The sequence below is a fragment of the Elephantulus edwardii genome, unplaced genomic scaffold, assembly GCF_000299155.1.
Source record: "Elephantulus edwardii isolate Elephantulus edwardi_28Jun2011 unplaced genomic scaffold, EleEdw1.0 scaffold00023, whole genome shotgun sequence".
In the NCBI taxonomy this organism is placed as follows: Eukaryota; Metazoa; Chordata; class Mammalia; order Macroscelidea; family Macroscelididae; genus Elephantulus; species Elephantulus edwardii.
Window position 1 is genome coordinate 6,345,452 of NW_006399773.1, and position 12,821 is coordinate 6,358,272.

Below are 12,821 nucleotides of genomic sequence, written 5' to 3' on the forward strand. Positions count from 1 at the left end.
CAGCCACCAAGCAGATGGAAGCAAGGTCGGATTTCCATTGCCACAGGTTTTTTAAAATGAGGAGGTGGCTGGTGGAAATATTGCTGATCTCAGATCTCATCTCGGTGATAAGGTGATAAACATCAGGGGCAGTGTCAGGGAGGATGGTCTTAAATGAGCAGATGGAGGATATCCCACTATGTGGCTGTCACTGGTAATCATAGTGTGAAAAAGGCCCTGCGAGCACAGCACCTGTGTGCTTCAAAACCACAGTTTCTTCTACAGCAATGTTACCCCAGTGAGAAACTTCCATGACACGTGTCATGCTGGTGATGGTCAAGAAAGGACAATTGTTCTTGTAGTGCCCTTTCAAAGCATCCTCACTATAGGCTGGGCTGTCTTTGAATGGTCTATAATCCAGGAGGTCTTCAGAGCTTGTGGGATTCTCCAGATTGCTGTAGCTATCCACCTTGGGAGAGGCAAGTTTCACACTCACAGTTTGTATCTTTGTTGGATAGGGAGAGTAGAAATAATGGTTCCCCTCAAACACTACTGTTTCTCTGAATGATCTGTGTTGGATAAGGCTGAAGGACATGAGTATAGACTGTTTCAGCGATGACGGAAATTTTGGCCCCAGGATCAAGAGCAAACGGGAGATTGACCACGAAGAATTTCCCACTTTTACCTTTAGTTTTGGTTTCTCGTATTTCCAAATTGTTCTCTTCCTCATCTTCTCCTTTTACCTGCAGCCTGAAGCGGGCCAGATGGGCCTCGAGTTCGGGCTCCAGAGCCAGCAGGGAGGAGGTGGTGTGGGATGTGGAGCTGCCCTTGGGTTAGCCAGGACTACTTCGGTGGTAACTTTGGTCTGGTGGCTGCTCAGATCCACTGTGGGCTTCAGGGCCTGGTTGACCAGCGGTGGTACTTCCAAGGAGGTGCCATTCATTGCTGGAGCCAAAGCGCTGAGCAGCAGCAGCGAGAAGAGGCGGGCAGGGAGCGCCTCCGTGGCCACCACGGAGCTGAGCGGCAGGCCAGGCCAGGCCCAGTGCAGTCGCCAACCTGTCCCCTACCACCAAGAAGACGCTCATTGCATCCAGGCTGGTGCCACAAGATCGCAAAGAATGTTCTTAATGTACTAATGATTAACAAAGACAGATTCAGGAATAAAGTGCATCTTCACTTAACTTTAATGACCTTATATTTAAGTGAGAGCTGGACAATCAATAGGGGAAAGCAAAGAACTGATGACTTTTAATTATTCTGTGGATGAATAATGTTGAATATATTAAAATTGAACAGAAAACACAGCTAAGGGCAAAGGACGTAATAATCTTCTAAGTAAAAATAGTGTTGCCTAATTTTCTTTCCTCAAAATACTTAAAAATTTAGAGACTACAGGCAAGACATTAAAATATTCCACATTATGAAAGTTTGTATACCAAGAGAAAATGCCTACAAGTATAGCAGTATGAAAGTCCTCTAGTGCATTAATGCAGTCTTCCCACATTTACCCTATGATAAGGTCCACCAGTCCTCAAGTCCTTGCTAGGCTCAGAGTTTCCAACTTGTTTTAAGAGCTCATATTTAATTATGAAAAGATTATCTGTGGAGTTCATCTTTCAATATGACTTATTTTAGCCATTGTTTTGTTTTACTTTGCCACATAGATGGGTGGGAATATGCAAATGGGGCATGTTAGCCCATTCACAAGGGACTTAGCTATCTACCAATCCACAACCGATAAGTAATAGTCTTGTTGTTGTTGTGTGCCTTTGAGTCCTTTGCGACTGATAGCGACCCTATGTACAACAGCCCTAAACCCTGCTCTATCCTGTGCTAATCTCATTGCCTCTGACACACCCATCCCGATTACCCCAGTCACTGAATCAATCCACCTCATAGAGGGTCTTCCCCTCCTGTGCTGTCCCTCCACTCTGCCCAGCATGATCTCCCTCTCTAAAGACCTGTCTCTCCTTACAACATGTCCAAAGTATGTCAGGCGAAGCCCCAGAATCCTTACCTCCAAGGAGCAGCCTGCTTTAACCCTCTCTAGGATGAATCTGTTTGTTTATAACCTTGATTTATAAGAATAAGACTAAGCATCAATTTAACAAAAATTTTATTATGTACATACTGTGGAAATGAATAAAGAAATATTTGAAATGCAGTATGCAATGTAATTGAGTTAAATTATTATCTCTTATGAGATCAAGAGGATATCTTTTGATAGACAATAGATACATATTACCTATCTATATGGCTTATGTACTGTTGTTATTGTGTCTTGTCATATCTGCCTTTCAGAGGCAGTAAATCATGAGAGGATATTGCATATCTTTCTCCTGCAAAGACGCTGATAGATTTGAACAACCTGCCTTTGAGTTGACAGCAAAAGTCTTTAGACTAAGGTGTCAGAGGTCTCTCTCTTTCTCTCTCTCCATATATATATATATATACACACACACACACACAAATACATATCTTTGTGTGTATATATGTTGCTGTTGTTAAGTGCCATCAAATTGCTTGCAACTCATAGCGACCCTGTGCACAACAACTCTAAACCCTGCTCTGTCCTGTGCCAATCGCACTGTCTCTGACACACCCATTCTGATTATGCCAGTCACTGAGGGTCTTCCCCTCCTATGCTGTCCCTCCACCCACCCAAGCATGACGTCCCTCTCCAAGGACTAGTCCCTCCTTGCAACATGTCCAAAGTATGTCGGATGAAGCTTCAGAATCCTTGCCTCCAAGGAGTAACCTGGTTTAACTCTCTCCAGGACAAACCTGTTTGTTGTCGTAGCAGTCCATGGTACAGTCAATACTCTTTTCCAATACCATAGCTCAAAGGCATCAATTTTCCTTCTATCCTCCCTAGTCATTGTCCAACTCTCTGATGCATAGCAACTGATCTCAAAGACCATGGCCTGTATCAGGCACACCTTAGTCCCCAGAGTGACACCATTGCTCTTCAGTACTTTGGCGAGATCCCTAACAGCACACTTTCCAATCACAATACATCTTTGAATTTCCTGGCTGCTTGTGCCAAGAGTGTTGACTGTGGAGCCAAGAAAACTAAAGCTGTGAATAATCTCTCAGCTGTGTGTATATATACATGTGTATATTTATAAATACAGTCCCACACAAATAAAAGAAGGCATGTTGTTGTTTGTACATGCCGTCAAGTTGACTTTGATTAATAGTGACCTAGTGAACAATTGAACTGAACCTTATCCTATCTTGACCCAACCTTACAATCTCTGACACACTTGAGCCCATTGCCACAATCACTGTGTCAATCCATCTTATTTAAGATCTTCCTTTCCTGTGCTGACCCTGACCCTTCCAAATCATGTCCTTACCCAAGTCCCTCCTGGCAACATGCCCAAATTATGTAAGATTGAGCTTCAAAATCTTTGCCTCCAAGAAGAAAGCTGATTTTATGCTCTCAAGTACAGAGCTTTTTTTCTCTTGGCTGTCCATGGTATGTTCAACACTATTTTCCAGTATGACAACTCAAAGGCATCAATATTTCTTTTATCATTCTGATGTACAGCAAGTAATTGAGAAGACCATGAGCTGGATCAGGTGCACCTTAGTCTCTTAACTAACATCACTGCTCTTTATAATTCTAGAGAGGTCCTTGACAGCAGATTTCCCCAATATAACCTATCTTGATTTCCTGACTGCTGGTTCCAAGAGTGTTATTTGTGGATGAAAGCAAGATGAAATCATTAACCTCATCTTTCCTCCATTGATCATGGTATTGCCTATTGATCTGGTGGTGCTTAATTTTGCTTTTTTGATCTTGAGATGCAATCTGAATTGAAGTTCTCCATTTCACTGAGCAAAGTTGTGACATCTGCTTGTTAATAAATTTTCTTCCAATCCTAATGCCACATTCTTCATCATATAGTCCAGCCTCTTAAATGGTCTATTTTGCAAATAGATTGAAAAGGTATAGAGAAAGGGACGCATTCCTTTCTTAATTTTGTGTCATGTACTGTTCTCTTGCTCTGTTCATACAACAGCTTTCTGATTTGGTATAGGTTTCACATGGGCACAATCAGGTGTTCTGGGATTTCCATTATTCTCAATATTTACAATATAGTCACAATTTGTTGTCATCCACAAAATGAAACACCTTTGCATAGTTGATAAAATACAAATACACATCCTTTATGCACTCTCTGCTTTCAGCCATGGCCATGATCTGACATCAGCAATGATATTCACAGTGCCACAACCTCTTTTAAACCCAGCTTTTATTTCTGGAAGTTCTCTGTCAATGTACTGTTCCAGTCATATTTTTATAATCTTCAGCAAGATTTTTCATTATTGCAGTATTAACTATCTTGTTCAATAATTTTCCTATTCTGCTGGATTGCCTCTTTTGGGAATAGGAATAAATATGGATCTCTTCTAGTCAGTTGACCAGGTAGTCATCTTCCAGTTTTCTTGGCACAAACTGATGAGCATGTCCAGAATTGTATCATTTTTTTGTTATTGTTGAAATATGTCGCTTGGTATTTTTTTCAATTCGTGGGCATTATTGTTTTTTTGGTTTTTTTTGCTAATTCCTTCAGAGCAGCTTGAATTTGCTCCTTTACTATTTCTTGTTCTTTTTCATATGCTACTTTCTGCAAAGTTTCAGTCAACCGACTATTTTTGATACAGTGACTGTTCCTTCCATCTTCTTTTGATGCTTCTTGGATCATTCAATAATTTGCTAATAGCATCTTTAAGAATTTCAACTTACAGCTTGACTTTGTTTTTCAGTTTCTTCAGCTTAAGAAACGCTGATGAGACCTTTGAATTTGTGGTGTTGATTAAAACTATGGACATAGAATGGACTGCTAAACAAACAAGCAAATCTTTCTTTGAGAAAATACAAGCAGATGCTTTTAGGGGTAAATATGGTGAGACTTTGTCTCACATAATTGAGCATATTGTCAAGAGGCACAAGGTCTTGAGGGGGTAAAAACAAACCACTATGCCAGAAGCTCTGGTGGCTTAGTGGTAAGAAATTGCACTGTTTTCCCAATGGCTTATGGTTCATATCCACCACCTGCTTTGCGGGAGAAGGATGAGCAATTTCCTCCCATGCAATTAACTGCCTCTGAAAACAGAAGTAGGGTCAGCTATGGGTACCTAAAGACTTGCCTGTATACAACAATGCTGGGAAAAGTAGTGAAAGGAAGACATTAAAAGTGACGAATTGGCAGAAAGACTACAATGATGGGATTGAGTTTGGTAGGGACAGTGAGGGTGAGTCATTATCGAGTTTGCTGTGTCTTTTTATATAATACTCAGTGAACTGCTGAGAATCTTAAAAGGCAGAAACAACTCAAAACAGGATAATCCCAAAAGATATTCAGCTTCAATGGTAAATGAAGCATTTCATGATTAATTTCATCTTTATGATGTATTTTACCAGATTATAACCCTTTCATATGCTCTGAAATGTGAAATAATTGTATACTTTAAACAAAAATTAGTCTGTGTCAAAACGATCTAGTTATTTCCTTATAGTCATAAAACAATTATTTCCTAGATTCAGTATTTTCTTTCATAAGATGGAGTCTTCCCAACAGAATATGTTTTGCTTCTTCCTCAGGGACAAAACAAAAAATTGAATGTTTGAACTAGTTTATTTCTTGATCAGTTCAAAGTCATTTTCTTCCTAATCCTTTTCTTTTAAACTTTGCATGAATTGTTGGCCATGTGGATTTACAGAAATCAGAAAGCATTTGGTCACAGCAAATTGCCCTCTGGCAAATAAGAACATTGGTGCCAAGGGACATTTTAAGAAGCCTTTCTTCTGGCATTTGTGAGGCTGTGTGAAGTTACCCTCTTTAAACGTGTGTGTTTTTCCGTATCTTTCCTTTTTTGTACCAGGTTGTAAAAATCTCTATCCCCTTTTAATTTCTCTTTCATTTCACAGGATTGTATGATGTGATCTTCAAGGATTTTTTTTACTGAGAATTTAAATTATCACACTATTTCTTCAATTCCATTTTACCTACTAAACTGTATAAAGTGGAGTCTAGATTATAAAAATAAGTAAGTGCTTTAGTTTTCAGATTTTACTTATCACGTTATTGTTGTTGTTATGTGCCATCAAGTTACTTGAAACTCACAACAACCCTAGGTACAACAGTTCTGAACTCTGCCCTATCCTGATCCAGTATCACTATCTCCTACACACCTGTGTCAATTCATAACATACATAGTAAATAGGTACTACTGCCTTCACACAAACTTGTCTCATTATCCATCTCAAGGCAACAAAAGCCCACCTGATATGATTATGAGAAAAATAACAGAGCCCATTTTTGCATATTTTAATTGTATAAAACATTAGTAATTCTGATGTTATGCATTACAGAACTCGACAATGCCTAAGGATCACAGAAGAATTGATACCTTTGAGTTGTGGTGTTAGAGAAGAGAATTGAACATACCATAAAACACCTGGAGAACAAATAGGTCTATCTTAGGGTAAAAGCAAATTTCTCCCTGGAGGCAAGGACTTTAAAGCTTTTTCTCACTTATGTGGCCAGAAGGAATCAGTCCTTGGAGAGGGACATCATGTTCGGAAGAGTGGAGGGGCAGCACAGAAGAGGAAGACCCTAGAAAAAATGGATTGACACAGTTACTTAAGCAATGGGATTAGGTGAGTCAGTGACAATAGTTCAGGATAGGTCAGGGTTCAGAGCTATTGCACATAGGGTTGCTATGAGTCGTAGGTGACTCAATGGCACTTAACAACAACAACAACATAACATTAGTGTGGTCATTTCTACTTTTCAGGTTTTTAAAAATATATTTATTAAAATATCAATTTCGTTTCTTTTTCAGAGAGTATAATATGAGATATCTCCCTTATTGTGGAGTTACCCATTAGTATCAGCGTTGCCCCTGCCTTTGGCACACAGGTCTTTACCCACTTATTTCCCTGCTCCACCATCCACCAGGATACCCATCCACTTCTACCCACTCTCTTCACATCTCTCTCCCATTGATCAGTCAAACAGATTCATCGAGGAAAGGTGGCTCCTTGGAGACAAGGATTCTGAGGCTCTGTCTAACATATTTTGGACATGTTGTAAGGAGAGACAGGTCCTTGGAGAAGGATATTATGCTTGGAGGGTGGAGGGACAGCGCAGGAGGGGAAGGCCCTCTATGAGGTGGACTGTTTCAGTGACTGGGGTAATTAGGATGGGAGTGTCAGAGACAGTGCGATTGGCACAGGACAGAGCAGAGTTTAGGGCTGTTGTAGACAGGGTCACTATGAGTTGCAAGCGACTCGACAGTACATAACAACAACAACAATATAATAGGAGAATAAAGTCTATCACTGAGTTCTACTTAGCACACAGATGGAAGCAATTTACAGCATACACAGACTTAATGTCTTTTAGATTAAGTGATCAAGATAGATAACTGAGATGATAGTTCCTACCCATTAAAGTATATAATATATATAAAAATCTAAGATAGACTGCATTATCTAGAACTCTGGCTTAGTGGTAAGGAGCTGTGCTGCCAACTCAAGGGCACATGGTTCAAATCTACCAGCTAATCTATGGGAGAAATATGGGCAATCTCCTCTCATGGCATATACTGCCACTGAAAACCTGATGGAGGGTCAGCTATGAGTTGATTTTGACTCAAAAGGACACAACACAACACATTAGCTGGTCTAGGAAAGAATAGTTATACTTAGCACATGAACTCAACAAAGCTACCAAAGCCAAAAGATTTATATGCCATCTGCTAAAGGGATTTAAGTCCACATGAATGATATCAACACTTCAGCTGCATATATTGCACCTAAGAGAAGTTACATAAACTATAATTATAGTAATAGCAATGAAGTACTCAGTATTGTTGTTGTTGTTAAGTGCCGGCGAGTCGCAGGCAACTTATAGCGACCCTAGGAAGGAGTGTCCTTGACGCTTGGGTGCCTTTCATCTTCTCTCCAAGTTCATAGGGTTTCCGGAGGCAAGCTATTATGGAAGTGGACACCACTCTTCCTTCCACACTTGTTCAATCAGGGAGCTCCACCCCACTCTCAGTCCACATTGGGTAGCAAACCATTAACGCATTTGACACATCCGTATCACAGTGTTCAGCCTCACAGCAACCACAAGCGACCGAGGCAGCTTGTACACCAGGGTTATACGACCTAGAGGAATGTCTGAACAAAAACAATTAAAGACTGGCCTGAGGCCCACGAACTAAAAGTCACCCACCTTTGTATTAGTACATCTATATTTTCTACTTAAAATCCTGAAGTTTAGGAGACTGTTTAAGAAAGGACTGGACCTCTCATAACTCTATGAGAAAACATATTTGGAAAAAGTATCCTGAATTTTTATGAAACTGGATCCCAATCCCACAAAAAGAAAGCTGTAAAATGGCACTCTACATTAAAACAGATAGCATATAGGTTTGTGTCTATGATTCAAAGTTTCTCAAAAATTCTTTAAAATCATTTCAACAATGACACTACTCAATAAAGATATATTTTCATAATTAGCATTTGCTTTTACATTTACAGTAAGTTTTATGCTCACATTGTTTTTTCAAATATGAGAATTTTTTTTCTGAAGCTAAGCTTTACACCAAGATGTTTAGTTATTACTTCTTCAAATGACTAGGTGATAATATGCCTTGGGAATGAAAAAAGATTCCTGATATGGCAATAACCTAAGTAGTTCATCATTATGCATATAATCCACTATTTTCAATTATCCATGCCACTGGTTTGCTACTTTAGCATGACTAATAAAAAGTTATTATTATTGTTGTTTCTTATTTTTTTCTCTATTGAATTACAACAATGAACAATTCACAGAGAAAATGAATGATTCACACCATCTCTAATTACTACTGTCATTGATTTATTTGAAGCTGATGACACGAAATTACCACACTTTGGTTAATGCTTGAGCTTTGAAATTAAATATGCATAGTATTTTTTCAAGGCTTGAAATACACCTCTTAGAAATCACTGATATTTTTTATCTTGTTAGAAGAATCATTGTCTGTGGATAATTACTTTAGATGCATATTTACTGTGAAACAGACACTGTTCATTGGCTACCAAGCAGGCATACAGCTTCTCATTTCCTGCTTCGAGAAACTGTTAAGATGATCAGAAATCTCTTATTTATGTGTGTGTGGGGGGAATTGCCCTTTCAGTTACATACAATAATTGGGAGAATTAAGGGGTAACAATAAATTTCAGAAATGCAACTGTCTTGTCAAACAGTAGTTCAAAGGCACTGGTAGGACAGCTTCTGACCAATGAGATGGAAGGACAAATGTACTTCCTGTAGCACATTCAAAGGAACTCTGGTATCACACACAGTCTGTTCTGTGTTGCTCTGCTAAAGAAAAGGTCAGTGGTTTGAATCCACTAGACACTCTCCAGGAGAAAGATAATTTTTCTCTTGCTGTTAAGATTACATCCTCAGAAACATAATGGAGGGTCACTATGAATTGCAATTGACTGAATGGCAGTGAACGGAATTGTGACTTCTTTGAAATATAAGGAGAAATACCCTGTACTTCTTTTTTCAGGGCATTCTGGCAGTACAAATCCATGTTGTGTGCTGTATACTGGTGAGCTCGAGCTGGCCCATAGTTGACTCTTCAGTGGGTTTTGAGAGGCATTAATCTCAAGGGAGGAGATTACCCTTTCTCCCAGGAGCAGCTGGTGGATTCAAACTGAGGGACTTTGGGTTGCCAGCTCATCTCCTCTATAGGCCACCAGAGCTCCTTTTGGACTTCTTTTTGAACAGAATTCTGGCAGCACAGTAGTCAGAGGGATGCATTATTGGCTCAATAATACAACCATTAGCATGGCAAAGCAAAGAGACAGAAAATTCTCATCTCTAATGACATCTCTGAGCAGTTAAATCACATGTGAGCAGTTTGTCACCTATACAAGTATCTCTACAACCGAACTGTTTTCAGTCAAATTGTTTGCTGCTTGAAACATTCTTAATATGTGAAATTGTTGTTTTCCTTTAACACTTCCAAGGTGTACTATTTTAAAATTGTCTTCTTAACTCAATATTACTGTTATTCTTCCCCTATTTTAAATGTTGGAATATAAAACTATATTTTGGTTCAGCTTTTTTCCAACCTCTGGAGTTATCCTATACAGTAATATCTCAGTGAATATTTAAAATTCTTGTTTATTTTCTGCAACTCTAGAATCCTCAAGTCCTTTGGTTTGTGTCTGTCTTACTTTCTTTAAAACCTTTTAAAGAATTCCTTTAGTAAAAAGAACAAGAAATTAAAGATAATAGTCCAATCAAGAATGATTTCTTCAGAGAGGTGGTAAGAAATTAAAAGCACAGAGACCTTTACCCCTTCTACAGCCAAATTGTGTTCTTTTGCATCTGGTTCCTTGTGAAAGAATGAGGAGGCACTGAATGAATCATTGTTGCACTGTCATTAACATAATGCCCACGTGCAGATTTATCAGCCAACTTTCAGTTTGATAAACTGTTGGCTTGTAAATATTTCCTTGAAGAAATTCCAGTCCAGCTGCTTTTGTTTACAAATCTATCAATGGCTAAAACCATTGAAAGCATTTTGCCTGTATCTGAATTATAATTACATGTCTAATTGTGAATTAATTATAAAAGAGGAAGATGAAACTGCACAATAAATATTTCCCTATTTCTGGACTCAAGCCAGATTTTCTCATATTCATTTTGGAAATGTACAATCTTACTCTCGAATTGTCATAACCTTAACTCGTTTGCATTTACATGTACAGATAGTTAGACAAAAAAAAATGTATTTGAAAAATTATTTGATTCTTAGGAAGATGGCTTATTCCCTTGTTTTACTTCCTCCTCTGCACTGCTTAATCGTTCTAAGGCTTTAATTAAGATTAAGTTTTGATATGCCAGTCACAGCATACCATCCAAACTGACCTGACTGTTGAATATCTGCAGCTTTAAAATAGTTTTGGATCATATGCAATCTAAATTGTTTCATAGGTTTCTTATTTTCTAGATTTCTTCCTTGAACCATAACACAAAATAAACGAATTCACAAGTTAATACAACCCCTCGCTTCCCATTTGGCCAAAGGGTTATTCTCATTTATATGTAGGTTTACCTGAGATACAATTACATTGATGGTAAGAGATCATTTATACTGCTCAGACAACTTAAAAGGCATAACATCATTCATTGTACCTGCAACACAATAGACATCAAGAGAATGAGTCTCACTAGATAGCCTTTTAAGACGTGTGTGTGTGTGTGTGTGTGTGTGTGTGTGTGTCTAAGGAAAAAAATAAAGTGAGATACTGCAGGTGGCCATAGTATGAAGTAAAAGGTGAAGCACTCCTAGCTACCAAAAATATTTTGGAGTTTCCTATTTGACCAAAAAGATACTTTGTGGTAGCCCAGAGGATCTTCACAAGGGCACCAAAATAGTTTATAGGAACAAACTCATCAACAAAATCTCTTCTTTGCCTCCCAAGTGCAAAGTCCAGAGTAAACCAGTAAAACAGGAAATGTTTGTGGACATATGGGATTAAATTCAAGATGGTGATGCATTTTCTCTAAGAGTTATGGTTAAACCTTCGCCTTTGCGAAGCAGTTTAGGGACCCATTTCTCCCCCTACACAGACAACTTATCTACTAATTATCACTGTATATCTTACTTTCAGATATTTTCAAACAACAGCACAACAAGCTCCAACAATAATAATAGCTGGCATAGAAATAGTCTGACACAATTTTTAAACATTATCTCATTTAATCTTCAAATACTCGGTTTGAGCTGGATGTCACAATTGTCCTCCCTTTTATAGTCAACTATTTATACTTGGTCTCGTGAGTGAATTCTAGTCAACAGTAGACAGAAAAATACAAAGCAGGGTTAAGTACCGTTAGCAAGCCTGGTTCGTGGAAATTGCCCACTTGTAGTACTTTTTGCTCTTCTTGTCTTTAGGAAGGACAAGTACTGAAAATAGGAGTATAAGACTGGAAAGGCCTGATTCCTTGAAGTGTTGGAGGAGACTTGCTTACATACACTGAGCTTCCTTTAAAAAGTTTTAGTGAGAATCACTTATTTCACTTGATCTATATTTGGATTTACCTAGTACTATATTTTGGTTCTAGTGAGCTTGTTTACATTTTCTTCAGCTGCAATTGGAACTTGCACATGAGTAATCGATGGTCTGTTCCACAGTCAGCACCTGGTCTGGTTTTGACTGCTGATGTTGAGCTTCTCCAATGATCACTTCCACACCTGTAGTAAACCTGGCTGCTATGCAGTCCATTTGGTTAGGTCTCTGTATATAGTTTACGTTTATGTTTTTTTAAAAAAGGTTCTTGTGGTGCCTACTTCAACAGCACATATACTAAAATTAGAATAATACAGAAAAGATTAGCATGGCCCCTACGCAAGGATGACACGCAAATTCATGAAGCTTTCATATTTTTTCTTCCTCAGAAAAAATTTATTTGTGTTAAATAAATCATTGGATGTACAAAATTTGATCATTGTATTTCCATCCTCATTTCAGTCACCAAGCCCATGCTTTCCAACTATCTGCCTTTCTTCATTATTTCCAAATTTTGCATTCCATTCATCAGTTATCATGAACACATCTTTGTTGTGTGTTTAGTCAATGGTTAACTGCAAAATTTGATACAAATCTTCAATTTCCTCTTCTTTGTCTTTAGCTGCTGGTGAAAATGTTTTAGATGCATTAACAAATCTTCCTTGTATGCATATGGAAAATATCTAATCATTCATAATATTGTACCTTAGAATAGAACTTGAAATTATCTTTTTTTTTT

General features: G+C 38.4%; 1 pseudogene; it reads right to left on the reverse strand.

The window, feature by feature from the left end:
- The window catches only part of LOC102868597, a 42,678-nt pseudogene that overhangs the window by 1,065 nt on the left and 28,792 nt on the right, over window positions 1-12,821 (reverse strand).